Raw genomic sequence first — 13,668 nt, forward strand, 5'->3', positions numbered from 1 at the left:
CAGCAGGTGGTAGCTGGTGACTGCTGCTCTTGGGGATAGTTCCTAGAACCTCTTCATTTCTGATTCTGCAGAATGAGTACATGTTCTGGGAGCTATTCAAGCACCTCCTGTTTCAGGAGCCTGGAGAAGATGCTAACTGCTTCTCCCCAGGGAGCGTGGGTTTGAGCAGAGCGTCCTGGGGACACAGCCTCTCCTGCAGCTGTGTGGTCCCTCTCGAGGAGCAGCATCCTGACAGCAAGATGGCCTAAAAAAGAAAGGACAGAGGTTTCCCAGCTTCTGGCCCACAACCAGACTTACTCCTGCAGGAAATGAATCAGCTAAGCTTCATCACCAAACGCTTCATCATTTAAAAAAATTCCTGGTGCCAACAAAACCCTGCCAGACCTTTGGTCATTGTGACGTCTTCCCATTCTTCCTCCAGTGCCTTTGCATTCAGCTGTTGCCTCTTGCCATTGTAAAGCTGTGACAGGTGGGGATGTGTCCTCCTTTTGTCTATGCAACACCAGGCTCTGGGAGGGGGGTCCTGCTATTCGCCTCTGGTTTCCAAGAATGACAGTAGCAGTGAGAATAGCTTAGCAACAGCAAGGAAGAAAGGCATCAAAATAATTCCTGGCTGCTTCGGCCAAAAGGTGATGTGTGGGAATTAAGAATTGGTGGTTAGCAAAATGTAAACTGACCTTGAGGTTAGAAGAATGATTGTGGGAAACTGAGGCAGCATTACGTAACACCGTGTTGTGTGAAAAACAGCAGTAAAAAACACCACCTGCAGAGTGTGGTGAGCATATAAGCAATAAACAGGCAAAACCTGAAGGTCAGTAGGATGTAAAAGTAAAAACAAACCTATGTAAACAGGTGGTAATAAATTGGGAGTTTGCACACAGTGTGGCGGCATTTGCTCTTGGCAATGCCCCCCCTTCAACAAACTGGTGTGAGTTTGTCATTCTTCTGTGCATCGCCCCCATCCCGGCTGGTCCGAGACCGACAGTGATGATCATCTGGGGAGATGCTCAGGAACTGTTGTGATGGGCATTGTATCAATGCAGAGAGTGCAGCTCTGTACTGACCTCTCTGTAACCCTAATGGCCTGCAGGGAAGAAGGCTCTCACCCAGAGCTGCTTGGAAAATAACAGTTCGTTAAGCCAAATAATTTTAAGGAGAAATGCTGACGCGGAAGTCCCGGACACAACTTATACGACCAATGTGATCAAGTTAATGCCACTTTATTAAAGGATACACAGCAATTTATACACTAGTACAAAGCACACGCGCCACTACCTGACTGCTAATAGGCTAAAGCTACTTGTCCACGCGCTCTCCTATCCTTTACGATTGGCCTCAGTGTGGTGTTCACGCGCCTCGTCTTGTTACGCCAGCATCCTGTTTTTCTTATTGTTTCAGTCCAACTTCCTTATCTCTTGGCCACGTATGTAGTTTCTAAATCTATCTCGGCCTTGCATATGTCCTTGAACACAGCTGCAGCCTGCTGTTACAGTGAGGCCCCTCGGTCTGGATCGCTCATAATATGTCCATTTTCTTCCAGCTACTCCACAGAGAAATTCCTAGTTTTGATTAGTTTTTTCACTGGGAAAGATTTCATGGCTTCCAGATGGAATTCCTAGATATTGTAATAAGTAATAAATAATAAACCAGGGTAAAATGGATAATAATCCACCTTAACAGCACTTGTAGGGATGTTGGAGGCTTTATCCCAGCAGCTGGTGAGTGGAGTGATGCCTGGGGAGATAGTGGCTGTTCTTGGAGGCGTCTTTCCGGCTCTCTTATTCTCTCCATCCCCACTGTGATTTCCTAAAGATCTCAGTTCAGTCCAAAAGCAGAACAGGAACATTTTTGAAATCATGAGCATTTTTATAGGAAATAGAAAAATGTCCCACTCGGCTGTAGTCACAGCCTCTTTGCAGGTGGGTGCTGAGTGGCTGAGGCCAAGGGCTGGTTTCTTCTTCAGCACCAAATGTGGTGAGTCACAGCAGAGCCATAAGATGTGGAGGCAGAAAGGATGTAAGAGGAGTTAAGCTTCTTTCTTAGTAGCAAAAAGCTAAAATCAGTATGATATGTAAATTAATATGCCAAAATATTTAAAGGTCTGGAGTCTGCTGGTGATCTTGGGGAAGGATTAGAGAGGATTTTCAGCAGCAGCATTTAATTTGAGAGGTTTCCATGTCCATGCACCCAGCAATGAGACCCTTTCAATGCCATTTCTATATGAGCAGATCATCTCAGACCTGGGTTATGGTCAGTGTCTTCTGCAGGAGCTCAACATCTCTGATAGAAACAGGCTGTCACCATCCTGCTCAAGGAGACTGAAGTCAGGAGCCTTTTGCAAAATAATTGTCTTTAATGCTTCTATTTCCCTGTCTTTAAAATTAGCGTGCCGACACCTCCTTTCCTTGCAGAAATCACAACAAGAAGTATGAATGAACCACACCATTGAAGAGTGGAGCATTAAGGGAAAAGGGAAAATCCTTCAGCATCGCATGACCTCTTTAAAGACCTTCAGAGGTAATTATGGTGTGAGCAGCTCTGGAGATCACAAGGAAAAGAAAAAGCATCATGGTGCATGAACAGTGCTGCTGACATTGCATCCCACATTGTCCCAGGAATGACCTACCATGGAAAGACCAGCAGAGAGAGTTTTGCTGCTGAGGACAGGGTACCACCACCTCAGTGAGTGGCTGCAGGAGGGATTTGCACAGTACTCCCATGGCTAAGATTGCATCCCGTTGCATTCACATCACTAGGAAAGCGTAAGTGGAGCACTTGGCTCAAGTGACCCCTCCTGATGGGGAAAAATTGTGGCTCTTGGGTTCGTGGGGTGCTTGTTACTGAAAGCAATGGCACAACAAGAGTCAAAGATGCTCCTCTTGGGGATTGCTCATTTGTACAAGCCAAAGACTGATTTCATTGCTTTAGGTCAGCTATTCAGATCCAGGGAGTGATTATTGCTATTCTGCAAATTTTTAATTCCACATATAGAAACTTGAGAGTGTTTTTACATACCCTCCATTCTTCCCACCTGTTTTTTCTCTATTTTTATTCTTTTTCTTCAATGAAAGAGGGAGAAGGATTTGCAGGAGAGGAGGAGGAGGGGAAAGACAGGAATTGTTCTCTCTTTTTTTTAAGTTATGAAACATTTTTTCTTTTCAATTATAAAAGACAGCCCAGGCAGTAGAATTTAAAGGGATTGGTGTTAGTTTCCCTCTTGGCTCCTTCTGCCTAATTTGTTTCTGAGATGATGGGGGAAGAGGGGTAGAGACGGGGCTGGAGAACAAACCGAGAGAGGGAAGGGCTGCTCGGATGGCAGCAACCTCGGGGTGCATCGAGCTGGGGCGAAGGCCATGGGAGGACCCCCATATCGGATGGGCATACAGAGCTGACTGCACTCCAAAGGGTCTGTGGCCCAGGAGAGGAAGCTCTGCAGTGAAATAACATTCCGGGTTAATCCTTGCCTCACCCTGCACCTGCTCAGCCCAGGATCTCTTGGTTTGTCATCATCTCATCACGCCACCAACTATTTTATACTTAGAACTTACTGCAGAACGGGGAGATACTACTTATGTGGTACAGTTTCTGCTCTGGATATTTTTGTTCTGTGAGCATCAGACTGGGGTGAAAACAGGTCGTGGTGTCTGTTTCGCAGCCATTCCTTACCCCACATAGTCTCTCCTCCCCTCCTCAGCCTTTCAAATACAGCCCCTCTATGAACATGCCTTATAGGACTAATACTTCATATCCCTTTGCTTACAGAGGAGGCTAATCTCCATCAGGTTATGAAATCAGCTCACATGCCTCAGTGGCATTACCCACTATTGATATCCCCGTTCGATCCCCATTGAGCTCTCTTTGTTGAAGGTAATCCCTTCTCTTACTTCTTCTAAGCTGATTTCTTAGGCCACATCATTCAAGTCCCACATCCCCATGGTATTTAGATGTAGTAAAAATGACTGAGGGGAAAATAAATGGCAGACAGCAAGCCAGCTAAACTATTTATGGTTCTGTTAGTTACAAATTTACTTTACCACAAAGTCCCCAGCATGTAATCCCTAGATGAATGCCTTTGATTGTGAGGGAATATTTACAGCTGACCTTGCCAGCAGTCTGAAAACCTGCAATGGGCCTCCTGTCCCACATTAAATCCACTAGCATCTGTTCCTGGGTTCTTATCAAGCATGTGCTCTGTTGGTGCAGTGTTTGGGCTGTAGCGCTCGAGGATACAGTGGGCCTTGATGAATAAATCCCCTCATTCCTGTGAAATGCTAATTCTTGTGAACGTTGTCACACAGGGAGGAATGTTACAGTTTGTACCTGCCTCCAGGCATCGCCATCCACAGGGAGGTTTCCAGAAGGCTTTGATCCCCACTGGCTGCCCCTTCCCCATAGCAGGTCCCTGGTCCTGCCACCAGACCACCCTTCACCAAGGACAAACTTCTTGGCCACTCTTTGTTGTGCCATTTTCCCAAACATGCCTGAGTGACATGAAGTGATTTTTATGATGATTTTTATCTCTTTTTACCCCTGTACCTGCCTTGCATTAGTCCCCAAGTTGCTCTGATTGAGCATGCTGTTCTTGCAGAGACCCTCAGGTGATCTTATACCATCTCCAGCCACAGCAGAGCTGTGCAGGAGCACAGGCTGAAAGCCAGCAAGAGCTCAGTGTGTCCTGACTCCTATTCCCTGTGTCCAAGTGGACAAGTGTAATTCAGTGGCTTGTCATTCCCAGTACGTCCTGTGGTACCTGAGATGGATCCAGACCACTTGGCTACTTTGTGTCGGACAGAAGACCCAGTGGTGGGTGGTGGGCCTACTCCATTCACTCTGCAGACAAGGATGTCTTTGGGTCTGTGCCGAGGAATGACGTGCATTTTCTCTCTTCTTATGCCTTTACCCAAAGCCCATGCTTTTCCATCCAAGCTGTATGAATGCTGAGCATGTTTGAGCTTGAGCATGGACTTGGAGCCAAGCCCATTGGCAGTGCAGAGGTGTCGTGGGTGGCCAGGGGGATGTTTGCTTCTGCTCCTTTCTGAGGTCCTGTTTTGGTGGGGGATTGGAGAAATGTCTCAGAAGTTTGTGATCACTTGACCCTTCAGATGGTGGATGGTGAGTCCCCAGTGGCACTTCTGCTTTAACTCTCCTGCATCCAGCAAAGGGAAAAGATTAAAAAATTAATAAATTACTAACACTGCTCCCCTGCCTTTTTTGTAAGTGGAGCCTGGAGCTGCTAGAGAGTCCAGAGAGGAGTTTGTGGGGTGGTTGTTTGGTTTAGGGATTGCTTTAGAGTGCATATCCTTATCCACATGCTTTTTCTTCAAATCTGCAGGAATATTTGGCCCAAGTCTGGAGTGGATGTGGTACCACCATCCATGAGATGTACTCAACACTCAGCTTGACTGCAGCTCAAGAGGAGACTGTAGGAACTGACAGAGCAGGCAACGGCTCTCCTGCCTGCTTAGATGGGTCTGACAGACCAGGGCACAGCTCTGGCTTTGGACTCATTTCTGGTAGTTAGCAGCTAAAAGATCTTGCAAGTTGGCATTTTGGCAGAATAATTAGAAAGCTGATAGCTCCTCCTTCTCCAACAACTTCCCAGACTAAACCCCAAACCAGCCATCTAGAGCTTCATTTTCAGCACTCCTAAATCCACTTTAAATTTATCTCAGTGGCACTCAGGCTTTCAAAGCTGATCCTGTAAATCTGGATGGACACCAAAATGAGGAAACTCTGAGCATGCCACTCACTTCCCAGTGCCTACAGGAAAGAAAAGGAGTTATTTATTAAAACCAATTAATTTGTTACTTACTTTAGAAAAGCCCTATAAATACATATAATGTTAGTTCTCTCCATTATTGCTAATTTGCACCCAAGCTTTACGGTTCCAAATCTCAGGTAATTCTTCCTGAGTTGTTGTTGGGTCAGACAGCTCATGCATGTTCTTCCTCTCTTTGTGGCCCTGATTGCTGATTTGGCTGGTGTTTAGGAGATCCTTTGGCAGTATTTCACTGTGATTCACGTTAAAGGGGAATGGTATTTTAAACCACATACATAGACTTTATGCAGCATCTTCTGTTGCCTTTACTTATACCAACAATATTATTAATTTCATTTTTCACCAGCTTGTGCATTTTCCTTTGAGAACCCATCAGTTATCCCATCCTTGAACCCAGTCTTATTCCTCGGTATCTCAATGAAAAGGACATCTATCACATCCATCTGCAGCGTGTGCAATATGAAGATGGGAAAGAATGAGATGTCCCTGAGGATGCTGGGCCCCCACTGGGCTCTGCTTCACCCTCTGGACATTTATTCCTAATTGCCTACCTTCTCCCATTTATTGTGTTTGTTGAGTGTACGGATCTTATTAGGAAGAGTCAGTGGCTCTGTAATTAATTAAGAAAAGCTTGGGGTATTTCTTAGTACTTTGTACTTGTGTTCCTGCCTGTGATGTACAGACATTGCTGATATTCATCCCAGGAACTCCCAGTCCAAGGACATACAGGCAGACAGACTAAGGTCAGAGCACAGGAAAAATAAGAGAGCTTTTCTGTGCAGGTCAGTTATATCCTGGGCTGCATCAAGTGTGGCCAGCAGGTCGAAGGAGGTGATTCACCCCCTCTACTCCACTCTCATGAGACCCCATCTGGAGTACTGTGTTCAGTTCTGGGGCCCCCAACATAAGAAGGACATGGACCTGTTGGAGCAAGTGCAGAGGAGGGCCACAAAAATGATCCGAGGTCTGGAACACCTCTCCCGTGAGGACAGGCTGAGAGAGTTGGGGTTGTTCAGCCTGGAGAAGAGAAGGCTCCAGGGAGACCTGTAGGAGTCTGGGTCGCGCTGGGAGAAAGTTAGTGCAGACAGAAGAATGCAAGGACGAAGACAAGGCCAGCAAAATAAGGCTGGCAAAAACACATAAGACAGCAGATAAGTGAGAAACACCTGTGGTCAGCAAAAGCACACAAGTCTGAGCAAAACAGGGTATGAGATAAGGGAGTTTTGGCAAGTTTTGGGCTTTACGTGCTAATTACAATTAACCAATGCAAATGCTTGTAGAGGCGCGTGAACAGCGCGTGTAGATGACCCGTAGCCTATTAGAAGATAGATGAGTGCGTGTACGGAACTTAGTAGAATATAAATGTAACCAGAAAAGGAATAGAAAAAAACCAACAATAACTATAATAAAAAAGATGGACGACCTGATCATCACATTGGTGTTGCGTCGTTTCTGTTCCCGCACGGAGAAATAAGGACCCCGGCTAATGGTGACCCCGACAGAGACCTTATAAAGGCCTTCCAGTACTTAAAGGGAAGATGGGGAGGGACTCTTTATCAGGGAGTGTAGTGATAGGACAAGGGGTAATGGTTTTAACCTAAAAGAGGGGAGATTCAGACTAGATAAAAGGAAGAAATTTTTTACAATATGAGGGTGATGAAACACTGGCACAGGTTGCTCAGAGAGGTGGTAGATGCCCCATCCCTGGAAACATTCAAGGCCAGGTTGGACAGGGCTCTGAGCAACCTGATCTAGTTGAAGATGTCCCTGCTCATTGCAGGGGGGTTGGACTGGAGGACCTTTAAAGGTCCCTTCCAACCCAAACCATTCTGTGATTCTATTCTATGATTCTATGATATGCTTTGCAGAGCAAGGCTGATATTTTTTAAGCAGAGCAGAGGTGTGAACAGAGACCTGCTGGGCAGGCAGGACAGGGGAGCAGTGGCAGCAGGCCTGCCCAGTCTGGGGTACGGGTGCAGGACTCGTCCTGCTAACCACCTCCCCATGCATAACACTCCTTCCTTGCATTTGCAATGCAACTCCACAGCCTCTGCCTCCCATTCTGTGCCCATGCAGTCGGTGTTGTGTCCCTGCATGCTGCAGGTCCAGCACCTGACTGAGTCAAGGGGTGGCTGATGGCCACAGGATGGGGTGGGAGCTGGAGGTGTGCTACCTAGCAGGGCCCTGTGTTCAGCAGATGCCTGCTGCAGCCTTGCCCGGAGGTGCCTACCCATCATATGACCTTCCCAAGCACTGGCATGTGACTGGGCCACGCATACTGGAAAAGACCATGCAGAGCAGAAAGAAGAGGATGGAGAGGGGGAGGGCGGCTCAGCTAGAGAGGATTAGTAAGCGTGGGCAGATAGGGAAAGCTTTGAGAGAGGGGGCTTATGTCAGAGATGTTGCAATAGTGAAGGAGGAGGTAGCTGGATGATTGGAAGAGGGAGGGAAGGAGCAAGCCAGGAGGGAGGGATGACCTCAGAGGTGACATTTGGGATCAAAGTGGGGAAGTCTGCATCTTGTGGAAAGGAAGATGCGTCAATCGTCAGAGCAGGAGAGAGCAGAAACTTGAGAAAATCTCTGACAATAAGAATAGGAAGGAATGAACACAGAAGCCACGCACTGGGATGATAAATGAAGATGCTGGAAGGGTTACTATGGACATTAAGTTTGGAAGAGAGTAGATATTCAGGACTGTAGCTTCTTGCCATGCCAGGACCAGAACCCTGTCTGCTGGCTGCACCTTTTGCACAGGTTGTGTTAACAGACATCATCCAACCTTGTTTCCCAGGGTCTGAGCAGATCTCTGCCTTGTTTCAGAACTGAGGGGGCTGCAGGGGTGACAAAGATGGGTCCTGCCTGCAAGGACTGTTCTTGCCTCGGGTCCCTCCATGTGGTGTCTGCTATCAGGGAGATGGAGGTGCAGGAGACCCTGGAAGAGAAGAACAGGTTTGATTGTGGTCTATCAAGTGATCCAGAGCTCTTGACCACAGCAGCCACAAAAAGATAGAGCAGATAATAACAGAGGAGAGGAGGAGACTTCTTTGATCCATTTTGGTTAGGAGATGCAATGCAACAAATGGATGGAGTTTAAGGCTGTGTTTCATAGTACAGAGCATGCTCAGCTTTGGAAATCTTGACAGGATTCACAGATCAAGAAAAGTTGAGGTTGGAAGGGGCCAGCAACCCCCCTGCAGCTCAAAGCAGGGTCAACCAGGGCTGGTTGCCCAGGATACTGTCCAGTAGTTTTTTTAATACTTCCAAGGATGGAGACTTCACAAGCTCTCTGGACCACCTGTTCCAGGGTTCAACCATCCTCACAGTAAAAAAAAAAGTTTTCTCTTATGTTTAAACAGAATTCCCCATATTTTAATTTGTGCCTAAATTGTGGATGCAAATTGTGGGCAATATACCCAATTCCAGGGATATTTTTGGTTTCATTAACCAAAAGCACATTTAAAGCGGATCTTCTTGGTTATGAGCTAGACTGGTTAGAGCAAATGTAAACCCAAGATTTAATTTATCCCAAATAGTGTTTATGATCAGGCACTTAGATGATGTCTTTATTTACTGCTTTACTCATCAAGGTGATTGGCTAGTCCATTTCTGGCAATTAAAGCCAGGAATGAGCAATCAAAGACCTGCACAACCTGTGTAAATGGCAAGACATACACTGAATAAACACAAACTTCAGCTACAAGGTTATTTAATCACATAGGAGGTTTATTTTACCAGTGTAGTGCTAGGGCCTGAATAATAGTCCCTGAAACAAAGTTGACCTCTAGATGAACCTCACACCCAAATGTTATCTATTATTAGTATCTGTTAATTAGTAAAATCTGTATTAACATTAGCGTTTATTATTAGTATCTGATCATTAACAAAATATGTATGCTCACTAGTGAAAGATGTAGCTTAGACAAAATGTAATCAGTAGTGAGGATGAAATGCTGTGAGAATGTATCCAACTTCCCTTGTTTAGTCTTGTTCAAGGCTGAGAACCCAAGTGTTTGGCCTTGTTAGAAACTCCCTTGGTTCCCCCCCGAGCCCTGGCCAGGCTTTGGGTGGAATCCAACAGGAGGATGAAACCAGATGTTTCCGCTCAAAGAAAGGTGCAAGTCATTCTGGCTTGCTGATTTTTTGTATATAAGGCTGGACCCTCTTGCCGCGACTTTGGAAGCCTCACCTACGGGTGGACGCACCGCGTAGGATTTCCCACTTGCCGGGACAGGCTCTCCAAATCCTCGCTGTAACTGGGGCTGCCCAGCGACTGCGGATCTGGATGTTGGTAACGTATGCAAGTGGTGATGGATCTTTCTTAATCACTATTCTCCGCATTGTGTAGTAATGATTAGGTGCATTGCCTTGTTTAACTGTATGTAGTAATAATTAAGTGTACTATTCTGTATTTTTCTTATTGTTTATTTTCTGCATTACTTGATTATATCCTTTAATTATTAATAGTAAAATAAGCCTACTCTTTTCACTCTGGTATCTGAGTTTAATTGGTATCCTTGATCAGCAGAACAACTGATGATTCCCTCCTAGCTGTGCGTGCAGGGGATGGATGAACCCATATCTCTAGGACAATATGCCAAAAATGTTGAGTATTAAGACAATATCACCAATTGCTGTGGTTTTTTGTTTTGACCATGCTCCTGGCTGGCTGTTCGCCAGCAGCATGGGGAAGGTGCTGTGCCTGCTGTGTCACGCTTCATCAGTGGTGATGGTAAGGACAGATACTCAGCTGTCATGACGCTGAGCTCCCTTGGCCATTTCCTCACCCCTGGACTGGGTACAGTATATACATAACAGAAATAAACTGTGTAGCTAACCTCTTCTTGTAAAGAATTGCCTGTGTTTTAGGAGGACTCACAGGGAATCAAAAGCATTCCAGTTGTTCACGTTTTAGATGACACACGATGATTTACACATATATACAGATATATACACATAAATATATGTGGCAACTGAGGCACGGACTCTCCATGAAATCCAGAAAGAAAGAGAGTTTATTGTTACAATGGTACATACTTATGCTCTCAGATGCTGTCGGTACAGCTCTTACTTCATAGTTAACAAATCAGCAATTAGACAGTTATCAACCTTTTCTCCTATCAGCATAAGACCACTCTCACACACGCTGTGCAGACCAATCAACTTCTTGTTCAGGCGCTGTTCACGCGGCGGTAACTTCTCACAGTTCAGTACTTTTCCACAGTTCAGTGTTGCGGCTGTCCGTTGTTTTTCCCTGCCACCTTGGCACAACTCAGCAGCCTCTTATCTTTCTTCCAAGGCCTGTTTTTCATCAAAGCCTAGCTATTTCTCAGAGGCTGTGCAAGGCTGACAGGCCAATGCATCCCACAAATATATATAAAAACAATTTTATGATATATCTGCTTAAGTAAGGAACTTTTGGCCCCCTATGGAAGCATCTCTTCTTAAAAATCACAGGGAGGAATATATAACATAATTCAGCTCTTCAAGTGACCAGGACAGAATTACTGATGCAGAGCAAACCTCCTATAGTGTCTGTCCTGCTAGCGATGATCAGTCCATCTTCTGGAGATGTATTTCCTCCTTTTCCAAGCCCACAGATCTTGCTCCTGGGACTCACTGTCTGGGTCAGTAGATTTTAGGACATGGTTGTGGAGAGTGGCTTAGCTGGAGAACTCACCTACCACGTGTCCAAATGCCGCTGTTTTGCTGACTGTGGGAGGAAAAGGCAAACAACTGGAGCCAGCTGTGCCTCTGGAGGAGCTATGCATCTGGGAGGAGGAGTGCAGGAGTCTGTGAGCAGGCCAGGAGAGAGAAATTCAGGGAAAGAAGGTGCAGGCAGCTGTCTGAAGGCTAGAAAGCTTCAGTGTTTCCAGCATTCAAGCTGGTTTCAATTTAAAATGTCTTTGTCTTCAAGATTTTCTGCTTAACCATTAGGACCAGCAACCCATTTGTGAATGACAGTTAATATCCCCACATAACCCTTGGAGTCAAAAAAACTGGGTCTGTAAGATAAATGCCAAGAAATCTACAAAAAAAAGTATGAGGAATTGGCTTCCATTCCTATGCAAAGAACAGGTCAAAACCCCCTCCTATATAGCACAGCAGACATGCGGTGTGTTTTAGCAAGCCAGAGTTAAGCTTGGCTAATGAGCCCCAATGGATCTATCTGTCACAGTGGTTTTAGCGTGGACCCTCCTGTTGCTTTACCTGCCCCTCTGTTAGAAATTACTGTCCCCAAGAAAGGTGGCAGAGGCAGATCTGTGCCTGAGCCGACAGTCAGGCACTCGAGCTGTGACAGAGTAAGGGCTAAAAGTAATGCCTTGGCCTCTGAACCGTCTGGCTGAGGACAGGCACAGGTTGGCTTCTGTCGCATCTGCTGTGGCAGTGGTTGAATTCCAGAGCTGCTGGAAAGTGAGCAGGGAGGTCCTATGGCTGGAAGTGAGCTCTCTTTTTGGTTCCAGACCTGCTGTGAAAGCGTAGCCCCAGCCAGTCTCAGAGCTCAGTTCTCCCTCTGGCCAGGAAGGATGGTGGCTATCAAGGGCATTGACTGATGGTCACTTAGGATGACATTTGGCTTGGCAACTCCAGTAGGACTGATAAGGCCTCTTGTTTATTCACAGCTAAAGCCACAACAGGACTTAGGTGATACAATATTTCTGTACCCATACACACCCTGCTGCCTGCTGAGCTCTTCCAGGGCCGGTTAATGGGTGCAGCCCCCTTCCAGCCCCAGGAGCACATCCAGAGGAGAGGTGTGAAGCCAACGCATTGCAGGGTCCTTGGCAGAAAACCTGCAGCAGGAAGGGTGGGAACATCTTTGCCACACGATAGCCTCTGGCCTCATGGTTAGGACATGGCTTTGAAACCTCTCAAGGGAAGAAAATTGAAAGTGTGTCTCCCACATCCTGGGAGTGTGCTGTGGCCACCACGCCACTGGGTTAAGATGGGCACTATTGTTTTCTGCAGGTTTCTACCTCAGGAGATGGTAGAAACCTTTGCTGCCCTTGTGATGAGCTCTTCCTGGGAGGATGCTACCAGCAGGAGCTTCCAGAGCACAAAGTAGAGGAACAGTTCAAGTCTGAACACACTTGGATCTTTGCTTTCAATGCCTGCTGAGAGTGAGGTCTTCCTGGGCATGCACAGCACAATCCCCAAGGCTGGGTGGTATGTACAGGGGAGCTAAGAGGGATGGCACCAGGGGAGTTTAAGGTAAAGTCCTATGGAGTTGAGATTCCAGTAGGATTAGGAGGCAGCTGCCTCCTACACAGGAGTTTTCAGGAACATGATTTTGGACTCACATGCCTAAATTTTCTGCTTAGGATCCAAAAGTTCTTTTCGAGTCAGCTCATGCAAGCTAAATATCCAAGGCAGCTGGTACACTGGGGGAATAATCTGGGTAAATCTCAACAAGGGCACATGCTCAGCTGCCCCAGCCCTGATCTCAGCACCAGATATATGCTAGGTTGCCTCTGAGACCAGTAGTTAACCTCCCAACAAAGATGAAAACGTGCATCTCATTTCCTGACACCACCCACAGAAGCTCCTACCTCTACACTTTCACCACTGCAAGCTCTCAGCAGCTGATCATAAACACATGTTGGGGAAACAGAAAAAGCAAGTAACAGAAAATGTGCCCTGTTTGTTTTGGATCTGATTGATGAACACAACAACCATGTGATAATTCCTACCGTGTGTCAATGACTGTGATGGTTTAGCCCCTGCCGGGGTCTGAGACCACGCGGCCGCTGCCCCTCCCCCACAAAGGGAGTGAAATACAAAGCCCCAGGACTGAAATAAGGAAAGGTTTCATACAACAATGCTATAGCAACACAACAAGCAACAGCAATAACAATAACAGTAATAGTGACAGCAATGAACAGAGCAAAATA

Source organism: Strix aluco, chromosome W (assembly GCF_031877795.1).
Source record: "Strix aluco isolate bStrAlu1 chromosome W, bStrAlu1.hap1, whole genome shotgun sequence".
NCBI lineage: Eukaryota > Metazoa > Chordata > Aves > Strigiformes > Strigidae > Strix > Strix aluco.